Here is a 12,067-nt window from a genome sequence, read left to right on the forward strand (position 1 = left end):
GCTAAATAGGACTGAGCCTACTGAGGCGAACAAGGTATTTTGCCACACGTGGTGTCAGTAATGGGATGTGGTGAGTGAGTAAGGCTCTGTGGAAAGCCATCTCAGGGCAGGGTAAATCACAGAAAAATGGATGATGTAGTGAAGGCATTGGTACAGACCACTGCGGCCCAACAAGAGGCTACCAGGGTGCAGATGCTTGCCCAGCAAGAATCAGTACGCGTACAACAGGAGACGAACTAATTACTGATGAACCAGGCGGCCCAAGATGGAGCCATCCTAAATGAAGTAGTGAACTAGTTAAAAGCCCTGACCACACTGATGCACGGGCTCCAGGGGATCCGGCCACTGCGGGCAAGCAACTATTTACAGAAGATGACTACGGATGACGATATAGAGGCATATCTCCTTGTCTTCGAGAGGATGGCACTGCGGGAGGCCTGGCCCCAAGACCAGTGGGCAGGTATCTTGGCTCCATTTCTGTGTGGGGAGCCCCAGAAGGCCTATTTCAACATGACCACCGAGACAGCTATGGATTACCCCCAGCTGAAGGCGGAAATCCTGGCAAGGTCAGGTGTGACGTCAGCCATATGGGTCCAGTGCTTCCATGAGTGGAAATACTGGGACGGCAAACTGCCGAGCTCCCAGCTATTTGATTTAATCCACCTCGCCCGGAAGTGGTTCCGCCCCAAGACCCGTGGGCCAGAGAAGATAGTGGAAATCCTCGTGTTCGATAGGTACATGAGGGGGTTGCTGCTGGGCATACGGGGGTGGGTCCGCCAAAACGATCCCTCCTCCTATGATGAACTAGTTGCCCTCGTAGAGAGACACCTAGCAGCCCAAGAACTTTTGCGGACCGGGGAAGGAAGGTGCCAGAATCTGAGACATGTCTCTGTGCTGAGGCCCCAGTTTGCCCTAGCACCAGGCCGGACTATGGAGGGGAGGAAGGAGGCCGAAGAGCAGGCAGAGGTCCCAGAGAGACTTGAGGACGGGGGGAGAAAGGCTCAGGGGATAAAATCGGGGGCTGCACCGAGCAGGGTACTGGTGTTATGCATGTGGTGAATTGGGGCATATCGCTGCCCAGTGCCCATATCTAGAAGAGACCATGTAATGCGAACTGGGAGATATGGGGGGATCATGTGATCTAATAAGTCTAGTAGGAGTTGCGATGGTCCCTCATAGATACACTAGATCCGTTAAGATGAATGGTATAGAGACCACCGCGTTAGTAGACTCGGGAAATGCAATCATGCTGGTCTCCGGAAAGCTGGTCAGGAAAGACCAACTATCCCAGGCCAAACACTCAGGAATATCCTGTGTGCATGGGGATGTCAGGACCCGACCATCCCCGTAAAAATAGAAGTTCTCGGAAACCCCACTAAGATGACGGTGGGAGTAGTTCTGAAACTCCCCTACCCAGTCCTTATCGGATGAGACTTCCCGGGGTTTGATAGACTACTCCCTGGGGAGAAGGTGGAAGAAAATAATGAACCCGGGACCCAGGAGGTGGCCCAGATAGATAACGCCTCCCCTCTCCACCCCCCCGCCGGCCTTCCACAAATTTGGCCAGGATTTGTTCTCCCTGCCAGGAAAGTCCCGGAAGACTCGGAGGGAACAGAGGGCAGATAAAAGGAGGGGAACGAGGATCTTGACCCAGTGCCAGAAATCTATGCTTGTAGGGGAAAGAGATGGCTCAACAGACAGCGGGGTGGGGCAGGAAATCAACGACCCAATAGCCGGACCTTGTTCCCCGGGGGTTTTCCCTGAGCGGGAGACAGAGGTAGATTCCCCTGAGGTTTGGACAAATGGGGATCTCACTTGGGAATTTTGGTCAGAATCAGGCCAGTGATCCAATATACAGCAATATTCGTAAAGAAGCAGTTGAGGTAAATGGGGTCCCCGTGGAGGGGAGAGTCAAGGGCCCAGGGCCATATTATGCGATTAAGGATGATGTGCTATACAGAGTAGTCCAGGTCCAAGAACAAGTCATAGAACAACTCTTGGTCCCAGAGAAGCATCAGAGGGGTGTGATGGATCTGGCCCATAGCCATCTGTTTGGGGGCCATCTAGGGGTCGATAAGACTCTTGATTGGATTCTGCAGAGGTTTTTTTGGCCCTGAATTTATGCGGCTGTCCAGCAATATTGTACCTCCTGTCCAGAATGTCAGTTACAGGGGCCCCGACCACACCTAAGGGCCCCTTTGGTACCCCTACCAATTATTGAAATCCCATTTGAGCGAATAGCTATGGATCTAGTAGGGCCACTGGAGAACTCAGCCTGGGGTCATCAGTACATTCTGGTAGTACTAGATTATGCCACCCGATATCCAGAGGCCATACCCCTACAGAACACCATGTCCAAGACCATAGCCAAAGAATTAGTCCGGATTTTTTCCAGAGTAGGGATACCTAAAGAGATCCTGACGGACCAAGGGACCCCATTTGTGTCTAAGTTAATGAAGGACCTATGTACAATGCTCCATATACGGACCCTCAGGACATCAGTCTGTCATCCCCAGACTGACGGTCTTGTCGAACGCTTCAATAGAACATTGAAGAACATGCTACGGAAAGTGGTTTGTCGCGGTGGGAAAGACTGAGATGCCCTGCTGCCTTACTTGCTGTTTGCTGTACGGGAGGTTCCCCAAGCTTCCACAAGATTCTCCCCATTCGAGCTGTTATATGGTCATCACCCCAGGGGCATATTGGACATGGCCAGAGAGGGCTGGGAAGAAGAGCCGAACACCGGGAGAAACATCGTTGAACATGTATTGCAAATGAAAAACAGGATAGCCCAAGTCACCTCCCTTGTGCGCAAACACCTAGAGAAGGCGCAAGGGGCCCAACAGACATACTACAATCTCCAAGCAATGACCTGGAAGTTCCAAGTGGGAGACCGGGTAATGGTGCTCATACCCACGGCAGAGAGCAAGCTCCTGGCCAGGTGGTAGGGGCCATATGAGATAATAGAAGCCATAGGAGAAGTTGACTATAAGGTCCGACAGCCGGGTCAGTGGAAGCTGGAGCAGATCTACCATATAAACCTGCTGAAACCATGGCAGGATAGAGAGCGCATGTGGTTGTGCTTGGGGCACCATCCCCTAAAAGCAACCAGCCTGACCAAGTGGGAATATCCCCAGAGTTGTCTCTGGAGCAACGATCTGAAGTGATCAGCCTGATTAAACGCAACCAGGATGTGTTCTCAGAAAAGCCAGGCAGGACTACTGAGGTTCACTATCACATCCTCACAGAGCCTGGAGTGAAGGTGAACGTCAAGACATACCGGATCCCAGAGGCCAAAAGAGAGGAGATTGGGACAGAGGTCAGGAAAATGCTGGGCTGAGGAGTCATTCAAGAATCCCATAGCCAATGGTCAAGTCCAGTGATTTTAGTGCCTAAGCCGGATGGCAGCGTGAGGTTCTGCAACGGCTTCCGAAAGCTGAATGAGGTGTCCCAGTTTGAGGCGTACCCTATACCCCGGATAGATGAGCTAATTGACAGATTGGGAAAAGCACAGTTCATGTCTACCCTTGACCTGACCAAGGGCTATTGGCAGATCCCCCTGGCCAAGGCCGACAAAGAGAAGACCGCCTTTGCAACTCCAGAGGGACTATATCAGTACACGGTCCTCCCCTTTGGGTTGTATGGGACGCCCACTACTTTCCAAAGGCTCACTGACAAACGGTTGTGACCACATGGCAAGTACACAGCAGCGTATCTCGACGACATTATCATATATAGCCCCGACTGGAAGACACACTTGGAGAAGGTGGAGGCAGTGCTGGATACCCTGAGGAAGGCGGGGCTGATGGCAAACCCCTCCAAGTGTTTGCTCAGGCTAGCTGAAGCCAAATACCTCGGGTATATAGTGGGGAGGGGCGTGGGGAGGCCCCAACTCAACAAGTTAGAAGCTATACAGAAGTGGCCCCGACCACTCCGAAAAAAACAGGTCAGGGCATTCCTGGGACTAGTGGGGTACTATAGACAGTTCATTCCCCCACTTTGCCACCAGGGCATGCCCATTAACAGACCTAACGAAAGCTCGGGGCCCAGACATAGTAAGATGGACAACCGCAGCTGAAGACGCTTTTTCAGATCTACAGATGGCCCTTTGCACTGACCCCATACTCATGGCCACAGACTGGGGGAAGGAGTTTATCCTACAAACCAATGCCTCTGATGTAGGGTTGAGGGCGGTACTTTCACCAATGGTGGGGGATGACAAACACCCCATCCTCTTCCTCAGTAGGAAGCTCCTGCCTAGGGAATGGAAAGGCGGGAAGTAATTAGTCCCAGGGGATTAAAAGGGCCCTCCCTATCCACTGAGGAGAGAGAACCATGGGGTAATAAGGTTCAGCTGGAAAAGGAGTTGCTAGGGGACAAATTAGGTTCAGCTGACTCCAACTACTTGGGACCTTTTTGGGACATGGGTGGTAGGAGGGGGACAGCGAAGGAGTGAGAGGAGCAGGGAAGTTGCCAGTAGGCTGTTTGCAGCAAGACACCAGACCTTCCCAGTAGGGAGGCTACACTCGCTCACCAGAAGGGAAGCAAAACAAGCACAAAGGACTGAGTGACGAGAGGAGTAGCAGGACCCTGTGCCACCTCTAAGGATTCGCTTTGCCCCAAACCTCAGTCTCCAAGGCTAAAAAGGACTGAGCCTACTGAGGCGAACAAGGTATTTTGCCACAGCAGAGAGACTTGCTATCCTGCCCAGAGAAAGGGTCTTAGAAGAAAGTGAGGGGTAAAGACTCATTCCAGAGTGATGTGCTGGTAACCTCTCCTCTCTAGGTAATTGACCTGTTGGGTATATGGATTGTAGTTTATGGAAATGTTCTAGCTGGGTTGAGAATTTAATGTATATACCATTAAATAGTTGTTAGTAGATTATATATATTTTTCAGGAAGAGAGATGTAGAGATATGTTTATCAAAGATTACAATTTAGAGAGGCTCCCTCAGAAGAGACAGTATTATGAATATAGGAATTTTGAGATGTGCCCTGGAAGCAGGGGGTTGAAACCAAAGGAAACCATGTACAGCAGTTCACCATGTATGCTTTCTAGATCTGTAAGTTTTACTCCTTCTTATTCCCTGGTTAGTTGTTTAATGAACCTCAAGATCATTACAACTACCTTACACCACTTACCTAGCCAGCAGTTCACTTCCAGAATCTTTTGCCTTCTGTTTCCCTTCGCTCATAAAACAGAAAGGATCTCTGAGATCACTTTGACATTTTTCTTCTTCAGTATCATTTCAGGTTCCCTCATGTCATCAATTATCTGTGAGATATCCTCTGACAGTGTTGTTAGTTCCAATATACACCATCACCAGTGGATCAGAAGCATAGCCAATCTTAGCGTCATGTCTCATGTCTTGGCTCTAGGGAGGCACCACACTGTCCTGTTGTCCATAGGGTTGCTAACCCTCCAGGATTGGCCTGGAGTCTCCTGGAATCAGCATCAATCTCCCGGTGACTATTGAAAAAAAAATTGGGAGATTTTAATGGGATATTTTAAGAAAACATAATTACATCATGTTGAGGAAAAAAAATCTCCCGGAATATGTTCAGAGTTGGCAACCCTAGTTGTGCACCTGTCCCTTGCAGAATGTTCTTTCCATTCTTTTTAGTATAGCAACCCCAATAAGGATCATCTGTTTTCCTTGGATAGTTGAAGATCTCTTTGTGGGAATGCTCGATTTTCTTACAGGTTAGGCCAACCAGCCACCCACAGAAGCCTCCCATACACCTCTTCTTTCCATTTGACCAGCTGGCTCTTCAGAGGTATCATCTGCAGTTTTTACATTGAAGAACTGAGGTTGATTGGAAACTTCTAGCTGTGTGGAATTCCACCCGGTCCTCTTCTCCCTGGTGGTCTTGACTGCCCAGTCTCATCTGCGTCCAGCAGTTTCAAATACTGCCTGGTCCTTTTGCTTCTGGCGGTTATAAAGTGCCAAGCCTCCTCTCTAAATTCCTCCCTCTATGATTCCTTGGCGGCTAGTTCCTTTGTAGCTTGCAACTGGGGTGTTTATGCATCCAAAATCTAATTGTCCAAGAACTCCTCAGCCTTTCTGATGCTCCACACTGTCATATTTGTTCTTTTATAGTTCATATTCTGGCTAAAATGCAATATAAAGGCAATGGGGCTAATTTTTTCCTGAGGCTACAGAAATATCTCTGAAGTTGAGGGGAGGTTGCATTATATATCTCAACACAGACTTGGTCACTCATGCCTCTAGTGGTACCAACCAGTGAACTGGGATGAGTTAATAAGCCAACAATATAAACTATTGTAAATAATTCACCTAACATAGGAAGATAAAGCTGGATGGCCATAGTTTAGAATCACACAGACAGCTCAACTATAAATAAATAAAGGACAATTAAAGGCAGCTTCCTGGTCACAGTAAACTGCATGTCGCTTGAGAAAGTTATGTCAAATTAAATGTACCCTTGGTAATTTAATCAGTGGAGTTCACAGGAAATTCATCCTGAATTGGGCTTAAATGAATCGACATTGATAGCAGATGACAGTTCAACAGGTTCCAGAATAATTACATACTTGTTTGTTCAGGCTAATTGAAGCAGAAGCTGAAGTACAAGGTCCTGTACTTTGTGAAATGCCTACCAGAGTAACTGGTATGCACAGCTGTTTGATATGAATCTGCATATGTACTCAGTTGTTAAAAATGCAAAGCTAGTCCTGGAATTAGTTTCAGTTAATCATGAACAACACATAAATCAGATGAAACTATTATTTTTTTCCTTCCACATTCACTTATATCCAAAAATTTCAACAAAGGCAATTTTGACAGGGGATTGAATAGAATAGGACTGCACAATTTTAGCATCAGTTTGCCATGTCCTCCACCTATAGGAACTAAGACGATCTCTATGCATACACATGTATCAAGGACAGTATGCAACAGATACAAAAGAAAGGAAATTCAATGCTGGTTGCAAGGTTTCCAATAAAATAGGAATTTTGGGAGAGGGGGTGCTCCCCAAATGAATTCCTGCAGGGAGTTGACGACATGAATGTAAATTACATTTCTTTGCAAAGTCTGGGGAGGGGAGGCATGTGAGGTGAGAAACCAAACACCCCCCCCCCAAAAAAAACCCAAACCTGTATTTACTGAGCATATTTGATAAGCAGACAATCTGAAAATGATTTATAGAATTTTAAAAAGTGTTTTCCCAGATATAAAGTAACATTACAAAAATAAGACGTTAATTTAGCTTTAAACCTACCAGTGGACTACTGATCCTGATGTCGAGATGCTAAGACTTTCATAATTTTGAGATATAGCAAGCAGATGTTCAAGTCCCAAAAGATTTTACCCTGTAAAATGGAATAAGCAAAGTCCACATATACGAGAAATGCCAGAGCTGGCAGTAAAAGAGACTAAACATTGGCCATATGAGCACAGGGCATCTAAATTCTAATGGGCTATAGTGTAATCTTGCAATTATTGTTTGGGGAAGCCAATCTAGTGTTCCAATTTCTACTATAATTAAAGGTGGGCCCAAACTAGAATCTGAACCCTTTGGTTTCCTGGACGGGGAGGCAGGGAAGCATTGGGGTTAAATGTCTAGATGTGACCCCTATGGCTATAGTTCTTTGGTACATCCAAAACCAGAAGTGACCTACTTTCTATTCTGACCAGTACCCACATAGTACAGGGTTATTTCTGTCTCCCACAATCACCCTTACTCCCCACCTATTATCTTTGCTCCCGGACTTCAAACACCTTTCCACACCCCTACACGACAGGGGAAGCTGCAAAGGAGCCACACCTGCCCCCCCTTTCATGGGACTATAGACTCAGAGTGATTACAAGAGCTCATACAAAACTGCAGGCAGAAGATACACAGCAAGCAGATTAAACAATAGATGTGGTAAAACATGATAAAACAAATCGGTTCAGCTTTGGTTTGTAGTAACCATGAAAACAAAAAGGATTGTGCCTCTAATAAGAAGTAAATGACAACACAGAAAGACATTATGTAACTGTTAAGTCAGTTTTTATTCAGCTGTGGCATTGTCACAGTCCATTAGATTCAAAGTCTGCACAAATAGGTTACAGTAATTGAAATTTAGTCTCATCAAACACTCCAGATGGCAAAATACAACTCAAAGCAACAATAAATCACAAAAGCAAAACCCAGAATAAAATAAGAGACAAGCGTACTTTTGGAATCTATAAAGACACTAAAGGAGAACTCTTGGGAGAGAATTACGAACATTATTGGACAAGCAAAAAAGACCAATAAGAATGGCCACGTGTAATTAGGAATGTTGAAGCGCACAATAGTGTTCATTTAATATGAAGGAGTCGTTAATTGAGATAAGTTATCAAATAGTTATTCTTCATTTGTATTTCAAAAGAAAAAGAATTAACCTTCTGCCCAAGATTATGCAGTCTATATTCTAGGTGATAAATAGAGGAGCAAGACAATCCCCAGGTATAATAATAAAAATAAAATTCTTCACGATAAAGATTTTTCTTCAGACCATGTTACAAATATTAACTAATTATTTCTGGCAATATCCTGCTTCATAGGTAAATATGAATTTGCACTTCAGAAGACTGGGGCTAAGGCACATAAAGGTCAACAACTTATATTTTCACAAGTGTTCTGAGGCAATGCTGGATGCTTCTATTTCTGGGTGTCTAATCTGAGACAATTAGGGCCAGACTTTCCAAAGGAACTGAGCACCCCCAGTCAACTTGAGCTATAGGCACTCAGTACCTCTGAAAAATCCAGCCCTAGCAATCTCTAGGTGGCCATCTCAAGATAGAGGCAACCCAAAATTAGTGGACAGGTGAAAATTTAAGCCTATAGTCCTGATCCTGCAGCTTGTTCCATGTGTTGGATCATATTAAAGAAGTTCTGTATTAAAATCACAAATGAGTTTGATTCCCCATAGTTTAAATTCCAGGATATTACTAATTAAGAGGACTCTTGGTTTTTGGTACTGTTTCTCTCCCTCTATGTGTGAAACTTGCAAGCTGCTAATTGTGTTAGTACATTCTAAGACAGAGTCTGTTCTCAAAGCAATTCTTTGTAACAACTACTCACACAGAGAGAGACTCAAAGCAATGCTCCTGTAACAACAGAAACAGCACCCAGAGACTCCCCGCCCTTTTGTTGTATTCATCTCGCTTTGTTAACAATTGTGATTAAAATAGAGATCGCGGATGTATGTGATGGATGCTTGGTGTGGATAATAACTGAATGATCAGGGAGGTGCGAGCCTAAGAATCCAGTGTCCATCGGCTGAAGAAGGCGTCAAGTGGAAATAACCAGAGGACCCCCAGAGGGCAGACTGGAATCCACCCAACAGCCTCAAGAATGGGAGAACCAAAGAACAAGATAACATTTGGCAGCACAGAACCGTCAGGAATGTGTCATCTGCTGATTGATTCAGCAACAGCATGATGAAGCAATTCCCATAGACTGGCATAGGAAGAAATTCCTATAAAAATGGACTCTAGAAAGTGAGAACTTTGGGGTCTGATTCTGCAAACCAACTTCCAGGAGCATCAGATGAGCATCTGACAAGGCCCTGCTCCCTCCTCAGGTCCAGGCCACCTGGCCAGTGGCTTGGCATGAGCAACTCTAAGGCTGGTAACTATGATAATAACCTTGCAGAACCTCTGTGTGTGTGTGTGCGTGTGTGTGAATGAATGTGAGAATAAATATGAAATTGAATGGAATGTTATAGCTATAACTAATTGTTACTATGATTCTTTCTGTATTCACAATAAATGTGGCATTTTGCCTTTTCCCCTTTAATAAGATCCTGCTGGTTTTTATTTTATTGGTATAACACATGAAGGCAGACGCCTTCACCGCCACAGAGCCCCATTGACTTCTGTGGGTCTCCACATAGGTGTCTGCCCCGCAGAACCGTTTTTTCGTTTTTTGTTTTTTCAGATCACATGATGATCTGAAAAATTGCTGAATATCATGCTATTGCAGCCTTCAATTTTACTAAGCAGTGGAATGAGAGCGCGTGTGCCTGATTTATATTTATGTCTGTCTTTGCTTTGCTGGAGAGTAGGTAGGAAAGCTTAATCACAGTCATTAGTTATGTCTGCAAAAGATGCTCACTGTCACCTTGAATCTAACAGGGCAAAGAAAAATGTCACTGTTTATTTGAAATAAAAATATAATTTGACACATTTAATAAAAATAACAATCAGCCAGCCACAAGACAGTGACAGGAGCATGCCTTTTGCAATTGTTTTGGTGAATGGACAATTTTATAATTGCTTTTGCTGAAGTTATCCTCTTCCTTGTGTTCCAGAAAATCACAACCTGCAGCAAATGCCATAGTGGTGAAGAATGGAAGATGTGTTTCATGAACTATACTGATTATTTGCTTAATCACTGATAATTACTCTATTATCTAGACAACAGCAAATTATTGAACTAGATCTCAAAATTATTTAGAAAACAATGCAAAAAAACAATTTGTTGTGAGGAACAAATACTGCAGCCTCAGGTGTGGCAAGCCCTGTTGGGAGATCTGAAAAGCAATAAGAACTATAGCATTTATGAAGTTGTAGCTATGTTTATAGAAGACTAGGGTGTCCCTTGTAGAGACTGAGAGTCTCAGAAGAGGAAGGGGGAAAGTGGGTTGGGAGGAGTATTTTGTTGGGAATCAGAGACTTAGTGGGGGTAGGGAGGAGGAAATTATTAACCCTTCATATAAATATGAGAGGCTGCCTCAGGTGAAGAGAGGCGGTTGGTTTGTGGGTGTGAGTTTTTGTTTCTGGTACACCTATGCTGCAGCCCTAGGCATGATTTCTAGCTCAGATAGCTGTACACATGCTAAAAACAGAAGAGTAACTACAGCAACTTCCTGGGTACATACTCGGGTGGTAAGCCCATGCCACTGCATGTAGTGCTGTACCCATACTGCTATTTTCAGCATACTAGCTGAGAAGAGGTAGTGAGTGTACGTCCACGCAAACCAGGACTTACACCTCCCAGCCGCAGTGTAGAAGCACCCTTTGTTTTTACTTGCATGTTTATGCCTTCTACTGATGTGTAAGAGGGATATTTTTAGGATGAATTTTGTACCTTCCCTGAGAAGAAATTGTGGTGCCCAGTGGTTGTGGCCATTGAAGCATCCAAAGGCCCGGGGGATGGTGGTTGTGGTTGTGGTTGTGGTTCTTCATTCTCTCTTGTAATAGTGAGCGGGTGACAAGGCAGGAAGAATCTGTGACAATCAAGGAGTTTAATTTCAACAACATGGGTTTCACATGTGGTTAATTCTTGAGAGGCGCGGGTGTCAGCAGATGTCAGTTCTTTTGGATTTGTGTAGTTAAATGCAAGATGAGTGGTTACCTTGTCAGCAGACCATGAGTTAAGTACAGACAAGGCCCCTGATCTTGCATGTATAAAAAAATCTTGGTTGGATGACACTCTTGGGCTGATTTTAGTGCAGTCGATACCATCAGGCAATGGGACCATAGTGCTTCCAGATGGACTTGAAGGAAATTATGGTTCCTCCACTCTATTGAAGGTTTGGTTGGATTTTATAATAATCTTTTATCCTTCACCATCAATAGGGTGGACCTTCTTCTACAGCTCGACACTCATTGGTCAGTTTTGTTTTGCCTGCAACAGGCATGAGAGCAGATGGCCAGAGCAATGGTGGTGGAGACTTCAGGACAATTCTGACCAGTAGCTTTATAAAGACTTTTTGAATTCTTATGTTACGGCAATGCTGGAGGAAAGAGGAGGCCCTTTCTCCCCATACCAGTGTCTGCAAAATCCAGTACTGTCAGTCCCAACCATTCAAAAATCATGAACTAAGAAAATCATGAGCTTGGCTTAAAAATCATGAGTAGCTCTAATTTCAAATTTGGGCTGATTCAAAATTAAATAGATTCCAATTCTAAATACAGGAATTGGCAAATTGATTTAAACTGATTTCATGCTCTACTCCCCCATCTCCTTCTCCTCCAATGTTGTCTTGGTTTCAAGTAGATTCAGCTTTGATTAATTACATGTCCTGTTTCATTTCATTGTACCTCCAAATTTTCCCTGGATTTTA

The sequence above is a fragment of the Dermochelys coriacea genome, chromosome 2, assembly GCF_009764565.3.
Source record: "Dermochelys coriacea isolate rDerCor1 chromosome 2, rDerCor1.pri.v4, whole genome shotgun sequence".
Lineage (NCBI taxonomy): Eukaryota > Metazoa > Chordata > Testudines > Dermochelyidae > Dermochelys > Dermochelys coriacea.